At 45.3% G+C, this 22,344-nt stretch overlaps 1 long non-coding RNA gene across 1 annotated transcript in view; it reads left to right on the top strand.

The window, feature by feature from the left end:
* LOC126185036 (uncharacterized) overlaps positions 1-22,344 on the top strand; it is a 1,000,382-nt gene that overhangs the window by 573,761 nt on the left and 404,277 nt on the right. The window lies entirely within an intron of this gene.

The following is a 22,344-nucleotide window of genomic DNA, read 5'->3' as shown; positions in this document are numbered from 1 at the left end:
GAATTTGGAGAGAGGCATGAAAGAGTTGGCGGGATGCTATATGCAGCTAGGTACTCAGAATCGTCAGAATATGGCAGGAGGTCGGTAGAAGGCGAGAGTTAAGGAATTTATGTAGACTATAGGATACTGTGACGGATGCTTCTTGTGGCTAGTTTTGCTGGCAGATCTGTGGCGCTCTGGCATCAATGACGTGCTCTGCCATCTGTAATATCGGAGGGAACTACATGGCTAATCATTTTGTAAATACTGGTTTTAACTTTGAACATATTGTGTATGATGACTTTAACTTTGACATGCCAATGCATCTTAGGTCAACTGTCCAGCTAATTAAGATATGGATTACACTTGTAGCTCAAACTGACCACATGTATTAACCTGTACTCAGATTAAATGATGATAACTCTGTTTACCAAAACCGGTGATTGTAAGGAAAGGCCTTACAAATGCGATCTTGGCTGAGAAATCGTCTCTATTCAAGTCGAATATTTACATATCGCTCCTTATCACTCAGCTTGAGCAAGTTAACTTATCAATAATGTATAGTACAATATAAAAACGTCTTTCTTTAATATTGTTACCAAAAATGCACATTCAGACGGAAACTGGCTATATATTTTCAATATATATACTATCTAAATATGTATGTAATATATAAAGGGGAAATATTGTTTCCAAAAATACTGAAAAGTTGTTGACTGATTTACTTCAAATTTTTACATGATACTCTAATGAACATGCTGATGGACATAGGCTATGCATCTTTTTAATACATGTAATATATAAGTTTATATGTAATATATAAAGGAGAATCGTTGTTACCAAAAATCTCGAAAAGTTGTTGACCAGTTTAATTCAATCTTTTATGCAACGTTGTATATATATGGGCAAACATTGTTACTAACTATCTTGGTATGTTCTTGACCGATTTACTTCACATTGTTACACGATGCTCTAATGAACATTTAGGCACACATAGGTTATATATATATATATATATATATATATATATATATATATATTTAATATGCATAATGTACAAATATGTATGTTATCTATACAAAGAAAACGTTGTCACCTCAAATCTCGAAAGGCTCATGACCGATATACCTTAAATTTTTACTCGATAAGCTAATGAATATGCAGACAGACATAGGCTATACATTCTCTAAACGACAATGCGCGGGGTTTCTCTTAAAACCGCCTGCAAGAAAGAAAACATTGTGCTGTGAAAATGTGCGGTTTTAATTTATTTCTTGTAGCCAGTTTCAACTACAATAGGAGGCCATGTAAACCATTAGACAAGTTGCTCCTCCCATATAGTTTCTTTCTCATATACATATTTTCAACCAAAAATAGAATAGACAACAATGTGTTGTTCTGTTTCCTTTCAGCCATCGGTTTTACGAAAGCAGCAAGTTGTATTTAGGTCGTATAGGATTAAGATATTAATTTTACCACATAATATGAACTAATCCTAATCAGTCACCCATTAAAACCAAGCGGTGTTCGGTCATTGAAGGTATTGTCTTCACAGATCCAGCAGCTGCGAAGGTGTGTAAAAGGACAGACAGGGTGGGGTGGGGGGAGGAAGTCGATATTGGGACTTGTTAGGAGGAGATGGGCAGAGAGAAAGGTGGGTGATGCACAGAGAGAGGAGGACGGAGGAGAGATGGGCAAGGGGAGTGGGAGGAGGGAATGGCCAGAGAGAAGATGGAGGGAGGCTAGTATTTAATATGAAATAGTCCCCTGCATGAGCCTAGTTAAATGGTTCAAGGGTATCCACCCCATTCATTTGAAAAGCATAAGTCGTTTCTGGCAATCTTTGCAATGTACTAGCTTATGGCACAGATCTTCTCATTGTACTCACTTTTTTACTACTGGTCCATATCTTCCTTACTTTGCACCAGCAAAGCTCTACTACCCTCGTATTCATTCTTCTACAACCTCAAAGCCCAGACAGCATGTGACCATGTGCTTCCTCCAGAACTTCTTCCTTCGGCTTAGCTGGCACTACCACACGGAGCCCCAATCTGTCTTACATAACAGGCTGTCACATACAACGTCTTGTGGACGCTCATGTACAGCTTGAAATCGGTGTCAACATGTTACTCTGCTTACCATTGTTCATGGCTGTGATCCAGTGCCTGTATTATCGTTACCTGTCTGCTTAAACCATCCGCGTTCCTGTGTTTCTTACCAGACTTAGGTACAAATTCATATTTGGGCTTACTCAATTTTAATGCCTGTCTCATGAGCCAACTAGAAGGGTTCTTTAGCCTCAAGAACCGTTTAAGAGATGCATGGTCGGTTACCACCTTAAATTTCTTCTCACAGAAACTACACTGAAAATACGTAATCCCACACATCAAACTAAGCATTCCCTTTTGTGTCATGAAGTCGTTCCTCTCTGCTCTTTTGAACTGTCGATAAGTGTATGCTACAGAATGTTCTTTACTGATTAACGCCTGACACAAAACACGCTGCAATACCTGACTGGAAGCGTCACATGAAATCAAATACTCTTTCTCGGAGTCCCGGATAACTAACACACAACTCGATGTTAATGTTCTCTTCAGTTCCTCAAATGCTTCCTTTTGCCCACTGGAATTTACACATCTACAGAACCTTTCACAAATTTTAGATAATAATTTGCCAAACTCAAACATGATTGGAACTCTTTACTATTCTAGCACCTGGAAAATCTTGCACTGCTTGTACCAATCTTGGATCTGTCTAACTCCTTCAATACTAACTACATTCTCCAATTATGCAACTTCTTCCAAAGCAAAATGACACTTCTCAGTACTTAGCTTCAAATTTACTGCACATAAACTTTTAAAAAATTCTTGTTACTGTTGTCTATGCTCAGTCGAATCCTTTGGGAAAAGAAGACATCATCCCGTTGTATCACACATTGCCGAAGTTTTCGGCCCTCAAAGTACACTATCCAACAACCAGTCAAATATTATTGGCGCATTTTTGGTCCAAAATGGCATCTTTCGATATTGATAATGACCCCAAGGTACCGATAATGCTGTCTTCGGTCAGTGCAAAGGAAATACCAGGCGGTACACACTCCGTAGATCGATGGCAGAGAAATACTTGCACTCTCCCAAGCACTCAGTAGTTTCAGTATGTGGTGTCAGGTACGCCTCCGTCGCTGTCTTGCTGTCAGGATGTCTGTAGTCACAGCACAACCTATGTCAACCTATGTTTCTTAGACCCACCTGGTTACTTCTTTGTCACAACCATGGCAGTGGCTCCCCATAGACTAGTGCTCTCCTTCGTTATTCCATCAGCTAACTGCTGGTTTATAAAATCTTCCATAACTGATTATAAATACCAAGGTATGCAATATAGTTTATGATATATTGGTACTTTATTCCCAGTAGGAATTCGATGTTGTGTCACAGGTGTTGCTAGCAAAGGGCATTGAGGCAAAGCCAAGTCCTCAAACTGTAATAACAATTTTTGCGTTTTCACTCTTTCAATTCGTTCCAGATTCTCTATCTTCTTACATACTGCAGTTTTAGCGGCAGAATGTGTCATGGTGCACACTTGCCGTGTCCCAGTCATTCTCATCTGTGACGTACAGAGTACCTACCAACAATCCCTTGATCAGTTTTATCTCATCAGCACCAAAATTAACTACATTTAAGGTACAATTTTGCTATTACCTTTCCCCTGTACAAATACAATGCTTCTTCTCACTGAACAACGTGATGTGTTAAGCACATCATTTTCTGCAAGTGGCCGAGCGGATCTAGGCGCTTTAGTCCGGAACTGCCCTGCTGCTACGGTCGCAGCTTCGAATACTGCCTCGGCCAAGGATGTGTGTGATGTCCTTAGGTTAATTAGGCTTAAGTAGTTCTACGTCTAGCAGACTGATGACCTCAGATGTTAAGTCTCATAGTGCTTAGACCCATTTTAACCATTTTTCTGCAAGTGGGTCTACCTACACAAAATATTAACCGTCCACTCTAGTTCCATACTCATCAAGAGCACCTTTCCGGTGCCTTGCGGCACAATATCGTGTGAAGTAAGCCTTAGTGTTGTCCGAAGTTCAATCGGTTCAGCTCTTAAGACGGACAAACTTTGCAACAGTACTTCTCTGGCGACAGATTCCCGTAGCTGAAATGATATCCCTCTAAATTCAACCAGACGTCGCATGAGGCCAATTTTGGCATTCTGTGTAATCAGAAAGTCTAATCATAGACTCATAGAGTAATCTTCGATTACACGAGGCACGACTTAAACACGTTGCTTAAAATGTTCTGCCCCAAACTGAGAATTCAATATTGCTGAAACCAAAGACCCCACATTAGTGTCTCCAACCCCGTGAAAATTACAGCGTAATGAGTTCAGTCATCTCCGATCAACAAGTTACATACATGTCACTGACACATGCACCCATGTGTCCAACAACAGATTGTGATTCTTGCCTCTCACAAATTCCACTTTACCATATTCCGTATCTGCACACGAACCTGTAGCTTAGAAATTTACTGGGAACGCCACTCGGCGTATTTGGGGGTTGCCTCTTGTCTGTTTCCCCTTAATTACTGTTACTGTCCTTGCGATCGCATTGATAATGTCCAACCACACCACACTTACAATACTGAGGCTATCGTCTACATGTATAGCGCTTTACGCTAGCGTAGAAAACGTCACTTATCACGTATTCCTGCTGCTACAGCAGTTTCCACAAACTTTATAGTCGTCATGACAGCAGAGTACAATTCTTTCGGGGTACCTGTCCTAACGCTTCTAGAGATATCGGTGGTGGGCCACTCAAAAAGGCATTTAATGTCCTAGGTTCGGTTACGTAGTGTACATATAGATTTGCCTCAAAATTCTCCCCCATTTTGTGCGTTTACATATGGATCTAACGTATTCAGTCCGACAAATTTTCCACCGAGTCTCTGTGTGGGACTCGACTCTTTTGGCACCAGCTGCCAAACAATGACTTCTGACACAAAACTATAATCGCCCTGGAGCTACGGGCTAGTATGGTGAATAATTTGATGTTCGATAGGGGATAGAGATTAGGAAAACGCTGTTCCAGGTAAAATAATTTTATTCTACTTATTTACAACATCCGCATGTTGTGATCCTCTTGGATCATCTTGGCAGTGCGGCATGGGATACCCACTGACAACTGCAGAACCTGTCTGCTGTCTATGTGGCTGGTTGTGAGGTCTGTGCCCAGCTATGCTGGCACTTATGTATCTTCCTCAGCAATGCGTTCCCCAGTTTGCACAGTGTGGAATCATGTGGCAAGTTGCAGCGGCATGTACAAGTGACAGAATTCTCGTGGAGACCGTTAGGACTTGGAAGATGAGCTCACTCCCAAAGGCGTTGATGGTGAGCGCTGCAGCACTCGCCCCTTTGTTGATGAGCAGCCAGCCACATCACCTCAGACACTGACTGCTGCCTTCCAAGGCACAATTTTCGCTGCTGCTGAAGAGAAGCACAGTGCTAAGTCCCCAGGCGGTGGACTTAGTATGGGGAGCTGGTCTGGTGGAGATGATGAGCCAGACACGTCGGCTCCTTGTTGAACCATAAGCAGATGATTACTAACTTGGCCATGTCATGGTGGGTGCTGCCAGACTACTCGTCTCTCTGCTAAAATCAACGGGGTTTTATACTCGTTAATGACACATTTGTTATGCTGATGCAGTGCTGCCGCGCGTGAATCAAAATCTCTGTGGCTCAGCAGTGTAGCAGCCCCGTGGTCCATTTTGAGGCTGCACTGTACTCCTGCTACCAGGCCCCTGTACTGAGCCCACCACTTGGGACGCAGCACTGTGCAATGGATGAGCCCCATCTAGATTCTCTTCAGCAACAGCTGAACTTCTGTCTTGGAGGGCTGCAGTTCATGGCCGGAGGTGGGGGTGGGGGTTCAGGCTGCCCACACAGCAACACCAGGGCTAGTGCTCAAGCTCTCGCCATTGTCGCTCACAGGGGCGAGCTCTTCTTCCAGGTTCTGATGGTTTGCACGAAAATTCTGGTACTTTTTCGTGACACCACGCTATGAAAACTAGACATCGTTGAGCAGGCTAAACAAGTGTCAGCACGCCGGGTATGGACATCACGGGCAGCCACACCTGTGGCAGCTGGCTTTTGTAGGTGTTAGCGGGCTCTTCACCCTGCAAGTCTGTAGGGGCGTTTCCATAGCATCACAGCACTACGAATGCTATAGCACAAGTTGAATGAAAGTGTTTTACGTTCAAGTGTTTTCGTAACCACTACCAACAAGCACCACCGTCTCCCCCTCCCCCTCCCCCTTGCTGCACCTCACCCTATACACCATGGCGGCCCCTCACCCATGAGCCGCTACAGCACTTTGGACGCCCTGGGCATGTTATACGCTGCTGCAGATAGAGAAAGTGAGTTTTAGAAAACAACTAAACCGCCAGACGTCAATCATTATAACTGTTCTAATCACGCAAATCATATCCATTATAGTCGACCTGCGGGATTAAGCCCATCGCCATACCCTGGACGAGGGCGCTCCCCAAAACACCATAGCCATTCCCCAGCGCCATATAGAGAAACCAGCAACTCGCCTAGCTGCTGACATCAGGAAAACGAAGCGAGGCGACAATGTATGGAGGTGAGGTCACCACAGATGCAAACCCTCTATGGACTACATTCACTAAGATATCAAGAAATCTCACTGCTGTCATCATCGATGACCAACTTGTCAAGCATTTTTCAACTCAGCGGCTTCCTATTCTGTAATGTCAAATGCTTATTTTTGTCAGCTAAAAAGGATACATGATATGAAAGCGAGTGTGCTGCATATGGTAAATCACCTAACCGACAGGAACATGTGTTGCTAGAATAACTATCAGTGACAGAACAAAATCCTTCGAATTTGTCATTTTATCAGTACGTAGTCATGGGACTTCTTAAAGGTATCACAAGCAGTCATAGACTGTGGAAAATCAGAGATACAGACTGCTGAAGCTGTTCCAACAAGCACACATAACAAAGATTTATCTCGTTGGTTGTTTGCCATTGAAGAGATTGGTATCCCCTCGTCATCAATGAGATGAGCTCCAGCGTTCAGTCACGAAGCTCACTTAAACTGTGAAGCCTTTCTCGACTGCAAAAAGATAACAACCAGAGTCCAGCAACGATTATAAGTATTGTAGGTGGTAAGTGAAAACAATGGATTACTGATTGTCACGAGCAGCCACAACTCAACCCTAAAAGTATGTGCATAGGGACAACCAAACCAGTTCAGGAAAGGAGAGCAGCTTAGTGTCATTGATGAAGAATCATGCTCCACTACCACTACAGGCAGTTCAGAGGATAATATTACTATCGAACTGACAATAGTAACTGACCTGCCCAAGGAGCAACGTCGACGGGTGACAGCCATTCTGAGTCAATTCGGGATGCTTCAGTTCCAGAATGGAGAAAATATAGACCAAGCGGCTAATGGTAAAACACCAAATCGACACTAAGACCACCCACCGATTTGCCAGTGCTCCTGTAGAGTGCCGTCATCAAATGACAGGTAATCTAGGAGGAAGTGGAGAAGATGCTGCAAGATGACATCATTGGACCTTCTGAGAATGACTGGTCCTGTCCTGTGTTTCTTCTGAAGAAGGAGGGCACACGGCGTTTCTTTTGTACCAAGGCACGTCCCTTGCAAGAATTACTGCAGGTAGACGCGAAATTTTCCTGGAACGAAGTGCAAGAAAGATCTTGTCCTTAAAGATGCGCTATCATCTTCTTCAGTCCTAGCATTGTGTGATAATTCCGAGACATAATTTCACACTGACACTAGCGGTTGTGGGATAGGTGCAGCTCTAGTGCAAGTTCTGGAAGGCTCTGAAAAAGTGATAGCTTATGCTTCCAGTGTACTCAACAAGCCCTAGAGGTACTACTGTACAACCGAGAAAGAGTGGCTTTGGCCATCAACTGGCCCCAGCGTATTTATTTGAAAAAACCATTCACTGTTGTGCTGGACCATCATTCTCTATGCTTGCTGGCTGACATAAGGCTTTGTCAGGTCGACCGGCAAGATGGTCACTCACCATTCAAGAGTATGACATCTCAGTGACATATAAAATTGAACGCAAACAAAAGGACACAGTCTGCTTTTCAAGCCCTAGAGGTGAGGGTGTTGCTAAAGACAAACGTGAGGGTAAGGCAGTAGAATCCAGCAATTATATCTCCTTCTTCTAGTTTCTCCTGGCCTTATCCCATCTATTAACAGTGTCGTCATGTTAATCTTTATTTGGCTGGATTTAAATGGCTAGATGCCCTTGCTGTCCCCCCACGCCCTCACACAGATTCCTCCCACCCTCCTCCCCCCTCTGCAACAGAATTTATGTATTCCATCTGTTTGTGTCTAGTGTTATCCCAAGCAAAAGTTCAAATGGCTCTGAGCACTATGGGACTTAACATGTATGGTCATCAGTCCCCTAGAACTTAGAACTACTTAAACCTAACTAACCCAAGGACGTCACACAACACCCAGTCATCACGAGGCCATGCAAAAGTGTGTGACCGCTTTCGAAATATTTGCAAATGATGTAATGGAGACATGGGTAACAGCCCACTCTCTACCTAGCCAGATGTCAGAAACATAAAAGCCACATCCAGGCTGGCCGGCACACCGGCCCTCTTCATTACTCCGTCGGGCGGATTTGATCCAGAGCCAGCGAACCTCCCCGAATTCAGAAGCAGCGTGATAATGAGTGCTGCTATCTGCGCTGGCACAATACAACATGAAACTTCCTGGCAGATTAAAACTGTGTGCCGGACCGAGACTCGAACTCGGAACCTTTGCCTTCCGCTGGCAAGTGCTCTACCAACTGAGCTACCCAAGCACGACTCACGCCCCGTCCTCACAGCCTTACTTCTGCCAGTATCTCGTCTCCTACCATCCAAACTTTACAGAAGCTCTCCTGCGAACCCTGCAGAAATAGCACTCCTGAAAGAAAGGATACAATACAACATTTCTGTATAAAGGAGAAAATATACCAACGTAGTAAAAGTAGAAAGATATGACTGTCATACATGTGAGACCACTGCTTATTTTCATTGCCATCTCCATATCATCTTCAGAAATCTAACCAAGCCGATGTATTGCACTGTGTATTCATTTTATAAGAGCAACTGACAAAACTGCCATTGTTTATTCCTCTGTCTAGCTCCACCTTACCCGCCTGTCCTCTGGTCACATCTGCTTCTATTTCCATCTATCTTCTCACTGCTGCTGTTTATGTGTCTATCCTCTGGTCGCAGCTTGCAGTTTTCCCAGAGTGCATCAACTTTACCTTCATTTTCACAGCCTTGATGACAGATTTCAGCCGCAGGGAGCCGCATCGTAGAGGCCTTATCACTCATAGCCTGATCACTCACCTTGCCAGACATCCTACCACTACGTTTTTCTGTATGTCCCTATTCTTAGTTTCCACTGCAACAACATGAATTACTTCCTCTAAGCCACCATTCTACAGTCATCGTCACCTACTAAAATTCCATTAGCTAACTATTGTTCTATTCTCTCTCTGGGCCTACTCTCCGACACGTTCCTCCGTCTAAATGTCGTTTAAACTACCTTCAATTATCATAAGAAACACAGCACGAATTACAACGTGCAGTGCAATTCCATCAGTAATCAGTCTCACTCATACTGACAGAAATTTTGATGAAGGGCCTACACTGGTCTCTCGTAACCCAAAAAGGAAAGCCCCAGAAACCCCTAATCCGCTACCACCCCCCCCCCCCCAAACCGCTGTCTCCTTCAAATTTCCCATATACAGACCAAGCTCTCCACCTCACTAGAAAGAAAAGACCAATCTAACACCATAACTGCTCTCACTACCACCCCTAGGTGGAGTAGGAGGCATCTTAACCCAGCTCCCATCGTGAGAATGACATCCGGAAACCACTTCGAATCGAAAGTATTTCTAACTCCAAGTACCTCGTCAGTCTAGTTCCGGCTGTTGCCTGCTATACAACTGGAGAGCAGCAACTTACGTATTTAGCTTTTTGTGAGTTTTGGTATTAGCATATTTCTCAAATTCCATACATTTTCTCTATTTAAGAGGTATAAACGTGCGTTTTGAAATTTTAAATAGTAAATTCAGGAGGTCTTACAGCAGCTGTTATTCAGTTGCTTATTTTGAAGAGTCAGCAACTATTCGTTTGAGTCAATCGGGTTCCAGATTTCGCCTGCTACACATATGCAGAGAAGTAAGTTACTTATTTAGCTTAGCTTTTTCTGTGCTTCCTTACTGGTGATGGGGTGGACAGGACGTGCGCATGCCGTATGCAGACTCAGGAGGAGCTGGCCGCAGTTCGCAAATAGCTGAAGGCGCTTTTATCTGTGGTCAGAAGTCTGCTGCCTCGGGGGTGTAGCGATGGTTGGAAATCCGGCAGGTCGCATGGGACGCGTCAGGTGTTACTTCTTTCTCCCACGGGCTCTGCTGACGAGGTAACTCCCAATCGACCCATCAAAGGGGATCCACCCTCATCGCAGAGTGAGTGGCGGATGGTAACGTGTCCGCATCGCTCGAGGGACAGGGCCAATGTGGAGGCTGGCCGCCTGGCCTCGTCTGTTCACCTTGTGAGTGGACAAGTGGCTGCTCCTTCAGCAGGGTCCATGGAGGCACACTGAGAGAAGGGTTTGCTAGTTACTGGGTGCAGTGCGTTATGGAGCCTCTTATGGAAATGGCGTTCAGGGTCGGAAAGAAAGCCAATGTGCTCTCGGTATGTCTGCCGGAGGGCCACAGCCGAGATGTAGAGGCTCCATTACGTGCGGCTATCGAGCGTGCAGGGTGCAGCTGTCTGCAACTTGTGGCTCACGTCGCCACTAGTGATGCCTGTCACTTGGGCTCTGAGGTCATCCCCAGTTCATATAGGCGGCTGTCGGCAGTGGTGGAGGCTGCTGGCGTCGCACGCGGGGTGCAAGCACAGCTCGCAATTTGCAGCATTGTTACCAAAAGTGTTCGAGGTCCTTTGGTTTGGAGCCAATTGGAGGTCCTTAACCGGTGACTACGTCAAATTTAAATGGCTCTGAGCACTATGGGACTTAACATCTGAGGTCATCAGTCCCCTAGAGCTTAGAACTACTTAAACGTAGCTAAACTAAGGACATCACACACATCCATGCCCGAGGCAGGATTCGAACCTGCGACCGTAGCAGTCGCGCGGTTCCAGACTGAAGCGCCTAGAACAGCTCGGCTACAGCGGCCGGTGACTACGTCCATTCTGTGACATTTATGGGTGCAGATTTATGGATCTGCGTTATGGGTTGGAGATTTGTAGAACTCCTGTTTATAGGTCAGGTGCGCACTACGCAAAAGAAGCAGCTACTCCAGTAGAAGAGTATTTGCGGCGTGCGTATGACAGATTTTTTGGCCTGACGCTCGTTAGTCGATATTCAGATACCGAAATCGGACTGCTTTCAGACTAAAGTCACTTCGACTGTTAAAATTTTCTCAATAAATCTCAGTAAATTGTCGAATATTTCGCAACAAATGTCCCAAAAATTGTCGCGCTCGAATTATTTTCGGAACCGAGAGCTTCCTACAACGCGAAGTAGGTAGCTGCGAGACATTTAGTGACTCATTGAAGGTATATCGGAAAGACAGATTAGACGTCATAGGAGGGGGAGTGTTCATGCAGCTGACTAAGATATTGTCTCTCATGAGGTCGACTTTGAATGTGTTTGTTAAGTAATCTGGACGTGTATAACAGGCAGGTCGAGGTGAAATCAAGTTAACTGTTGAACGTTTTCATCGGCACCCGATTCCGCTGTAGCAGTCAAAGAAAGTCTACGCTCAATGACGCGGAAATATCCAGATCATGCAATGTTAGTTCGAGACGTTGAACCTGCCGAGTATAGAATGGGACGTCCATGGATTTATCGCGGGGGACACGGACAGGCAGTCTTTCGAAGTCCTTTTGAACCCTTTTTCAGAAAACTATCTTGAGTAGGTAGTTAGACAGCCCACATGCAATGGAAATATTTTGGACTGTGTAGCTAAAAAAAAAAAACAGGGATTAGTGATCATGGTGTCATGACAACGACGATGGTTCCTAAGGTGACCAAACCAATTAAGAAGGCTAGGACACCTTTTTTTGTGGAAAGAGCAGATAAGCAATTCGTAGCATCTAATTTAGACAGTAAATGTACATTACTTAGTTCCAGTATGATCTAAGTAGAAGAATTATGAGCAAAGTTTAAACGGATTGTGTGTGCCAAGTAAGTTGATTAAGGACGCAATAGACCCACTGTGGTTCAGTAGCAAAATTCAGAATATACTGAGTAAGCAGAAGCTGTTGCACTCTCGGTTCAAAAGGGAACGCGCAAATGACGGAAGGCATGAGTTAGAAGAGACTCATACGTTTGTAAAAAGACCGATGCGCTAAGCGTACAACAGCTATATGGACTAATCTGGTGCGGCAGTAGAAAATAACAAATAGAAGGCTGAAGTTCTAAATTTCGTGTTAAAGGAACAGTTTACGCGGGGGATCGTACAAACATACTGTCGTTTGAGAATCACTTGGACTCCCGTATGGAGGACGTCCCTGGCGTTGGGAAGCAGCTGAAAGAGTCGAAAATAAAAAATAAAAAAAACAAAACAAGTCGACAGATACCGATGAAATTACAGTTCGCTTTTACAAAGAGTATTCTACAGCCCTGGCCCGTACTCAGTTTGCAATTATCACGAATCTCTCGCACAGTTCAGCCGCGCGGGATAGCCGTACGATCTGAGGCGTGTTGTCACGCTTCGCGCAGCTCCCCCCGTCAGAGGTTCGAATCCTCCCTTCGGCATTGGTGTGGGTGTTGTCCTTAGCGCAAGTTCGTTTAAGTTACATTAAGTAATGCGTAAGCCTAGGGACCGATGACCTCAGCAGTTTGGTCCCATAGTCCTTACCACAAATTTCCAATTTTTCGCACAGTTCAAATTCCCAAGTGACTGGAAAAAGCGCTGATGACTCCTGTATATAAGAAAGGTAATGGAACTGGCCTGCAAAATTACAGACAATTATCCATAGCATTGGTTTGCCACAGAATTCTTGAACATATTCACAGTTCGAATATAATAAATTTCCCTGAGACGGAAAAGCTTTTGTCTACAAATCAGCACGGTTTTAGAATGCCTTGCTCGTGCACAACTCAGCTTGCCCTCTTCTCACACAATACTGTGCGAACTATATGTGAAGGGCAAAACGCAGATTCCGTATTCATAAATTTCCGAAAGGCGTTTGACACGGTGTCCTACTGCAGACTGTTAAAGAAGGTACAAGCGTACGAGATAAATACCTTGATTTGTGAGCGACCTGAAGAATTCTTGGGTAATAGGACCCAGTACGCCGTCCTCGACGTCGAGTGTTCAGCGATGATAAGGATATCGTCTCGAGTGCCACACGTGTGATAGGACCGCTGCAGTTCTCTATATACGTCAATCATCTGATGGGCTGGGTGAGCAGCAATCTGCGGCTGTTTTTGCTCATGATGCTGTGGTGTACGGGAAAGTGACGTCGTTGAGTGACTGTTGGAGGATACAAGATGACTTAGACAATATTTCTAGTTGGTGTGATGAATGGTAGCTACCTCTAAATGAAGAAAAATGAAGTTAATGCTTATGAGTAGGAGAAACAAATCAGTACTATTCGAAAGCAGAGATGTCCTTTAAATATCTGAGCGTAACGCTGCAAAGCGATATGAAATGGAACGTGTATGTAAGATCTGTAGTAGGGAAGGCGAATGGTCGATTTCGCTTTATTTGAAGAATTGTAGAAAGAGTGGCGCATCTATAAAGAAGGCCGCATATACAACACTTCTTCTTCTGCTTCTTGGTTGGCTCTACAGTGCTTGAAGAACCTTGGCCTCCTGTATCACCTGCCTCTATTCTTCTTTGTCCATCGCCTTTCTTCTCCAATTTCTTATTTCCATCGCCTTTAGGTCGTCTTCCATATCGTCCAGCCACCTTTTCCTGGGTCTACCCCTTCTCCTTCTCCCGTCAGGTTTTCCCGTAAAGACTCCAAGTTTCTGGCATTCTTTGTACATGTCCTGCCCATCTTATTCTTTCCCTGCTTAATTTTAAAAACAATATCCATCTGTACAAAAAGTGTTTGTAGTTCTACATTTGTTCTTACTCTCCAGCCATCTTCCTCTCTCGCTGCTCAAAAAATCCTTCTTAGTATCTTTCTTTCCCATCTCAATAACACTGCTGGAGTGTTAGGGGTCCCCTCCAGGAAGACATCGAAGCAATTCAGAGGCGGGCTGCTCAGATTGTTACCCGTAGGTTGTATCAACCGTCAAGTATAACGGAGATGCTGCGGGAACTCAAATGGGAATCCCTGGAGGAAAGCTGACGTTCTTTTCGAGGAACGTTGTTGAGAAAATATAGAGAACTGGGGTTTGAAAGTGATTGCATAGGGATCCTACTGCTGTCAACGTACATTTAAAATAAGAACCGTGAACATACGATACGACAAATTAGGGCTCATACTGAGGCACAGAGATAGTCGCTTTTCCATCGCTCTTTTCGCGAGTGGAATAGGAAAGGAAATGACTAGTAGTGGTACAACGTACCCACTGCCACGCACCGAAAGGTGTTTGGCAGAGTATGTATGTATTTTTTAGATGTAGAATGTTTACTGATTTGCCCTCCACAACGAACCGCCTTACAACACAGAGGTGTCTGATCAACCAAGTCGATCATTCGTAGTATCATACCCAGGACTGATATTGCAGAAATACCCTTTTCTACAAAGATTATTTCACTATCCTGTCGAAGATACTCATATATGTCCCCATCCAAAGCCTCCCTGTTCCTCAGTCAGTCTGAAAACCTCACTTTTCCTCCAATTTACAACTTCCGTCAGTCCCATCCCAGTCACTCCTCAAAGTGCAGAACTGTAGCCCGCTCACTAAGCTAGAATTTACTGTACCCAACAGAAGCATCAAAATCCCATATGGGCGATCAATTCCCTCTCCCCTTCTCCCACTGCTGAAGACATGTCCTGTTTCCTAACTAAAGTTTTACAATACAACCACCAACTACAAAGACTACATACCCTTGAAAATTCTCTCCTTAAGCCTGGACCATATGACAGCTAAATACCAAAGAAACCTATTCTCACAACTAAATACAATTTAAATACTCCTTCGAGTCTTTTATTTACGCTAAAACCACTTCATAGCCTTCAGCATGGCTCAACAGCAAGACAATATACCGTACCATAAGACACTACTGGTCATTAAAATTCCTACACCGCGAAGATGACCTGCTACAGACGCGAAATTTAACCGACAGCAAAACGGTGCTGTGATATGCAAACGATTAGCTTTTCAGAGCACTCACACAATGTTGGCTCCGATGGCGACACCTACAACGTGCTGACATGAGGAAAGTTTCCAACCGATTTCTCATACACAAACAGCACTTGACCGGCGTTGCCTGGTGAAACGTTGTTGTGATGCCTCGTGTAAGGAGGAGAAATGAGTACCATCACGTTTCCGACTTTGATAAAGGTCGGATTGTAGCCTATCGCCATTGCGGTTCATCGTATCGCGAAACTGCTGCTCGCGTTGGTCGAGATCCAATGACTGTTAGCAGAATATGGAATCGGTGAGTTCAGGAGGGGAACGCCGTGCTGGATCCCAACGGCCGCGTATCACTAGCAGTCGAGATGACAGACATCTTATCCTCATGGCTGTAACGGATCGTGTAGCCACGTCTCGAGCCCTGAGTCAACAGATGGGGACGTTTGCAAGACAACAACCATCTACACGAACAGTTGGACGACGTTTACAGCAGCATGGACTATCAGCTCGGAGATCATTGCTGCGGTTACCCTTGACGCTGCATCACAGACAGGAGCGCCTGCGATGGTGTACTCAACGACGAACTTGGGTGCTCGAATGGCAAAACGTCATTTTTTTCGGATGAATCCAGGTTCTGTTTACAGCATCATGATGGTCGCATCCGTGTTTGGCGATATCGCGGTGAACGCACATTGGAAACGTGTCTTCGTCATCGCCATACTGGCGTATCACAGGCGTGATGGTATGGGGTGCCATTGGTTACACGTCTCGGTCACCTCTTGTTCGGATTGACGGCACTTTGAACAGTGGACGTTACATTTCAGATGTGTTACGACCCGTGGCTCCACCCATCATTCGGTCCTTGCGAAACACTATCGGACGGACTCCCGTATGGACAACATAGAAATAAGCATACGTGGCGTAGAGAAGCAACTTAAAGATTTGAAAACAAATGAATCACGAGGTCCGGATGGAATCCCAGTTCGATTTTACGAAGAGTACTCTACGGCATTGGCCCCTTACCCAGATAGAATATATCGTGGATCTCTCGCCCAGCACAAAATCCCAAGCGACTGGAAAAAACGCAGGTGGCTCCAGTATATGAGAAAGGTGAAATAACGCAGCCACAAAATTGAACACCAATGTCCCTAACATCTGACTGCCGCAGACCTCTTGGACACATCTCAGTTCGAATGTAATGAACTTTCTTGAGGCGAAGCATGGTTTTAAAAAGCATCGCTCGTGCGATACTCAGCTTGTCCTTTTCTCACATAATATACTGAGAACTATGGAAAAAGCGCAACAGTCAGATTCCATATTTCTAGATTTCTGGAAAGTATTTGACACGGTGTCCCACTGCAAGCTGTTAACGAATATACGAGCATATGGAATAAGTTCAGGGATATGCGAGTGGCTCGAAGATTTCTTAAATAATAGAACCCAGTATTTTGTCCTCGACGGCGAGCGTTCATCAGAGACAAGAGTATCATCAGGAGTGCCCCAGGGAAGTGTGATAGGGCCGCTGTTGTTTTCTATATACATCAATGATTTTGTGGACAGGGTGAGCAGCAGTCTGCCGTTGTTTACTGATGGTGCTGTGGGGTGCGGTAAGGTGTCAAAGTTGAGTAACTGAAGGAAGATACAGGACGACTTAGACAAAATTTCCAGTTGATGCGATGGTAGCCCTTAATGTGGAATAATGTTCCTTCAGTTACTCAACTTTGACACCTTACCGTACACCACAGCATCATCAGCAACGGCAGACTGCTGCTCACCCTGTCCACCAAATCATTTATGTATATAGAGAACAACAGCGGCCCTATCACACTTGCCTGATGCACTGTTGTTCATGCGAATGAATAGGAAGAACTAGCCTGTAACGTTCGGATACAGTGTTACTAGTGTCCAGCTTGACGGAGTCAAGTCGTTCAAATACACACTTCAAAAAAGAGTTTTGCATCACCCCGGTTCCCAGAACTCCTAAAGATGGACATTGACTGTCAATATTATATCACAGACACAATCCGTTTGACTGTTCAGAGATGTCACTAAACCCGCCCAAAGATGTAAACAACTGTGTATGAACAGCGCCTATTAGACGGAGGGGGTCCGACAGTCGATCAGTTACAGCCATTCCACCAGGAAGGAGGTACACGGCTCGTGTTGTCTGTAGATCAGCCATGCCTAGACGGTCAATACCGTGGTTCGATCGCGTCCGCATTGTTACTTTGTGCCAGGAAGGGCTCTCAACAAGGGAAATGTCCAGGCGTCTGTTGTTCGGACATGGAGGAAATACATAGAGGCAGGAACTACCGATGACATGCCTCGCTCAGGCCGCCCAAGGGCTACTACTGCAGTGGATGACCGCTACCTACGGATTATGGCTCGGAGGAACCCTGACAGCAACGCCACCATGTTGAATAATGCTTTTCGTGTAGTCACAGCACGTCGTGTTACGACTCAAACTGTGCGCGATAGGCTTCATGGTGCACAACTTTACTTCCGACGTCCATGGCGATTCCATCTTTGCAATCACGACACCATGCAGCGCGGTACAGATGGGCCCAATAACATGCCGAATGGACTGCTCAGGATTGGCATCACGTTCTCTTCATCGATGAGTGTTGCATATGCCTTCAACCAGACAAATGTCGGAGACATGTTTGGAGGCAACCCGGTCAGGCTGAACGTCTTAGACACACTGTCCAGCGAGTGCAGCAAGGTGGAGGTTCCCTGCTGTTTTGGGGTGGCATGATGTGGGGCCGACGTACGCCGCTGGTGGTCATGGAAAGCGCCGTAACGGTTGTACGATACTTGAGTGCCATCCACCGACCAATAGTGCAACCATATTGGCAGCATATTGGAGAGGGATTCGACTTCATGGACGACAATTCGCGCCCAGTCGTGCACATCTTGTGAATGACTTCCTTCAGGATAAGGGCATCGCTCGACTAGAGTGGCCAGCATGTTCTCCAGACATGAACCCTATCGAACATGCCTGGGATAGATTGAAAAGGGCTGTTTATGGACGAAGTGAGCACCAACCACTCTGAGGAATGTACGCCGAATCGCCATTGAGGAGTGGGACAATCTGGACCAACAGTGCCTTGATGAACTTGTGGATAGTATGCCATAACGAATACAGGCATGCGTCAGTGCTAGAAGACATGCTACTGGGTATTATAGGTACCGGTGTGTACAGCAATTTGGACCACCACCTCCGAAGGTCTCGCTGTTTGGTGGTACAACATGTAATGTGTGGTTTTCAGTAGCAATAAAAAGGGGGTAAATCATGTTTATGTTGATCTCTACTCCAGTTTTCTGTACAGGTTCCGGAATTCTCGGAACCGAGGTGATGCATAACTTTTTTTGATTTGTGTATCTGGGCGTAACGTTTAAAGTGATATGAGGTGGAACGAGCTTGTGAAAACTATAGTAGGAAAGGCAAGTGGTCGACTTCGGTTTATTGGGAGAATTTTAGGTAAGAGTGGTTCACCTGTAAAGGAGACCGCATGTAGTGCGCTGGTGCGACCTGTTCTTGAGTACTGCTTGAGTTTTTGGAGTCCGTACCAGGTCGGATTGAAGGAAAACATCGAAGCAATTCAGAGGGCGGCTGCTAGATTTTTTTACCGGTAGGTTCGAACAAAACGTGTTACGGAGATGCTTCGGAAACTCAAATGGGAATGCCTGGAGAGAAGGCGGCGTTCTTTTGAAGAAACACTATTAAAAAAATTTAGAGCACTGGCATCTGAAACTGACTGCCAAACGATTCTGCTCCCGCCAACATCGGGTAAGGACCACGAAGATAAGATATGAGAAGTTAGAGCTCATACGGAGCCGTACCGACAGTTGACAGTTGTTTTTCCCTTGCTCTATTTTCGAGAGGAAGAGGAGTGAAAAGGACAAGTACTTGTGCAAGGTGCCCCCACCAGCTTACGGTGGTTTGAGGAGTATCTGTATAGATGTAGATGTAGAAGTGAAATGATTGTATGGTCTTACTGGCCGAGAGATCCAGTCTGGATTTGTTGAACAGCCTATTGAAGGTCTTCATTTTAGACGCCACTTTGGCGACTGCCACATCTGATGAAGATGAGATGAAAGTTGAGGACACCTAGTTCCGTGTGGAGAAAACCCCGACCTGACCCAGAATCGAATACAGACCCCCGTGATCAGACGCAGCGAAGATAACCACTAGACCAGGGGGTGATGACTACATACGGAAAACAATGGTCTTATTTTGGAACCTCAGAAGAGGTTGCTTGTTCCCCAGAACAGCAGACAATGTGTCAGCACCACTAAATGTGTGTAGCCAGTATAAAGTCTGGGTAAAATCACATCTGCCTGTGGAAAATGGGAGGCAGTGTTGGACCAGGCTGCTCATTCTCTCTCGTACTAGCACCCAGCAGGTTAGCACAATTTTCCTTCCTTGGTCGTACACAGACCTGGGTCACTTGTATATGAATGTACTACAAGACCCGTAGTTCAAATTTCCACTATAATTCGGCGTTGCTGCCATAGTAGTGCAATTGTTGGCAGTGGTGGGAAATTCAAGAATTCAATATTGCGTTTGGTAGGAAAGTCAGAAATCTAAAATGGCGCTTGTGGGAAAATTAAAAATGTAAGATGACCCTGGTGCGAAATTAAAAAATGCAAGATGAGAGAAAATTTTTAAAAATTCAACAAATTGAAAAGACAAATTTCCAAAGAACATTCAGGTAAATTAAAAAATCCAGTATGGTAGAACTAGCCCAGTTGTGCTTTGTTAGCATTGCCAACACCTCATCCCACTACCACTCCTCCCCAAGCTTCTACCTGTGCTCCCCTCCTTTCCCGTCACTGCTGGTTACATCCCTGTACTTAACTGTCTGTTAATATGAAACAGCTAATCAAATGTCCTGGAGAGCCGTCATATTGGCTGTTCTCAAAATTATCCAAGCGGACTGAATTTTTGGTACCATGTTCAAAAGTATTTACCCAAAAAGTTACGTAAATGGTATAATTTGCAGTATTCCCACATCTAAATTACATCAGCAACAAACACACATACATGCACCACACACACACACACACACACACACACACACACATATATATATATATATATATATATATATATATATATATATATATGTGTGTGGGCTTTGGACCACATATATTGACCATCACTTGTGAAGCACACACACGCATACAGACACACACACACACATATGCACACACACACACACACACACACACACACATATATATATATATATATATATATATATATATATATATATATATATATATATATATATATGTGTGTGTGTGTGTGTGTGTGTGTGCGTGTGTGTGCATATGTGTGTGTTTATATATATATATATATATACACTCCTGGAAATGGAAAAAAGAACACATTGACACCGGTGTGTCAGACCCACCATACTTGCTCCGGACACTGCGAGAGGGCTGTACAAGCAATGATCACACGCACGGCACAGCGGACACACCAGGAACCGCGGTGTTGGCCGTCGAATGGCGCTAGCTGCGCAGCATTTGTACACCGCCGCCGTCAGTGTCAGCCAGTTTGCCGTGGCATACGGAGCTCCATCGCAGTCTTCAACACTGGTAGCATGCCGCGACAGCGTGGACGTGAACCGTATGTGCAGTTGACGGACTTTGAGCGAGGGCGTATAGTGGGCATGCGGGAGGCCGGGTGGACGTACCGCCGAATTGCTCAACACGTGGGGCGTGAGGTCTCCACAGTACATCGATGTTGTCGCCAGTGGTCGGCGGAAGGTGCACGTGCCCGTCGACCTGGGACCGGACCGCAGCGACGCACGGATGCACGCCAAGACCGTAGGATCCTACGCAGTGCCGTAGGGGACCGCACCGCCACTTCCCAGCAAATTAGGGACACTGTTGCTCCTTGGGTATCGGCGAGGACCATTCGCAACCGTCTCCATGAAGCTGGGCTACGGTCCCGCACACCGTTAGGCCGCTCACGCCCCAACATCGCGCAGCCCGCCTCCAGTGGTGTCGCGACAGGCGTGAATGGAGGGACGAATGGAGACGTGTCGTCTTCAGCGATGAGAGTCGCTTCTGCCTTGGTGCCAATGATGGTCGTATGCGTGTTTGGCGCCGTGCAGGTGAGCGCCACAATCAGGACTGCATACGACCGAGGCACACAGGGCCAACACCCGGCATCATGGTGTGGGGAGCGATCTCCTACACTGGCCGTACACCACTGGTGATCGTCGAGGGGACACTGAATAGTGCACGGTACATCCAAACCGTCATCGAACCCATCGTTCTACCATTCCTAGACCGGCAAGGGAACTTGCTGTTCCAACAGGACAATGCACGTCCGCATGTATCCCGTGCCACCCAACGTGCTCTAGAAGGTGTAAGTCAACTACCCTGGCCAGCAAGATCTCCGGATCTGTCCCCCATTGAGCATGTTTGGGACTGGATGAAGCGTCGTCTCACGCGGTCTGCACGTCCAGCACGAACGCTGGTCCAACTGAGGTGGAAATGGCATGGAAAGCCGTCCCACAGGACTACATCCAGCATCTCTACGATCGTCTCCATGGTAGAATAGCAGCCTGCATTGCTGCGAAAGGTGGATATACACTGTACTAGTGCCGACATTGTGCATGCTCTGTTGCCTGTGTCTATGTGCCTGTGGTTCTGTCAGTGTGATCATGTGATGTATCTGACCCCAGGAATGTGTCAATAAGTTTCCCCTTCCTGGGACAATGAATTCACGGTGTTCTTATTTCAATTTCCAGGAGTATATATATATATATATATATATATATATATATATATATATATATATATATATATATATATATGTGTGTGTGTGTGTGTGTGTGTTTCACAAGTGATGGTCAATAATTCTCACATGGAAAGCAACACATGGCATCTCTAAATGTTGAAGTAGGTGCTCGAAATGTTGTTCATGCGCCTGAATGCAACACTGAACTCGTCTCTGAAATGAGCTGTGAATCCTTTCAGGCAGTCCTGAGGAATTCTGTAAATACTGGAAGGCT

This window comes from Schistocerca cancellata, chromosome 4, assembly GCF_023864275.1.
Source record: "Schistocerca cancellata isolate TAMUIC-IGC-003103 chromosome 4, iqSchCanc2.1, whole genome shotgun sequence".
Lineage (NCBI taxonomy): Eukaryota > Metazoa > Arthropoda > Insecta > Orthoptera > Acrididae > Schistocerca > Schistocerca cancellata.
Note: the sequence above shows the minus strand (reverse complement) of the source record. Positions and strands in the feature narration are given on the sequence as shown.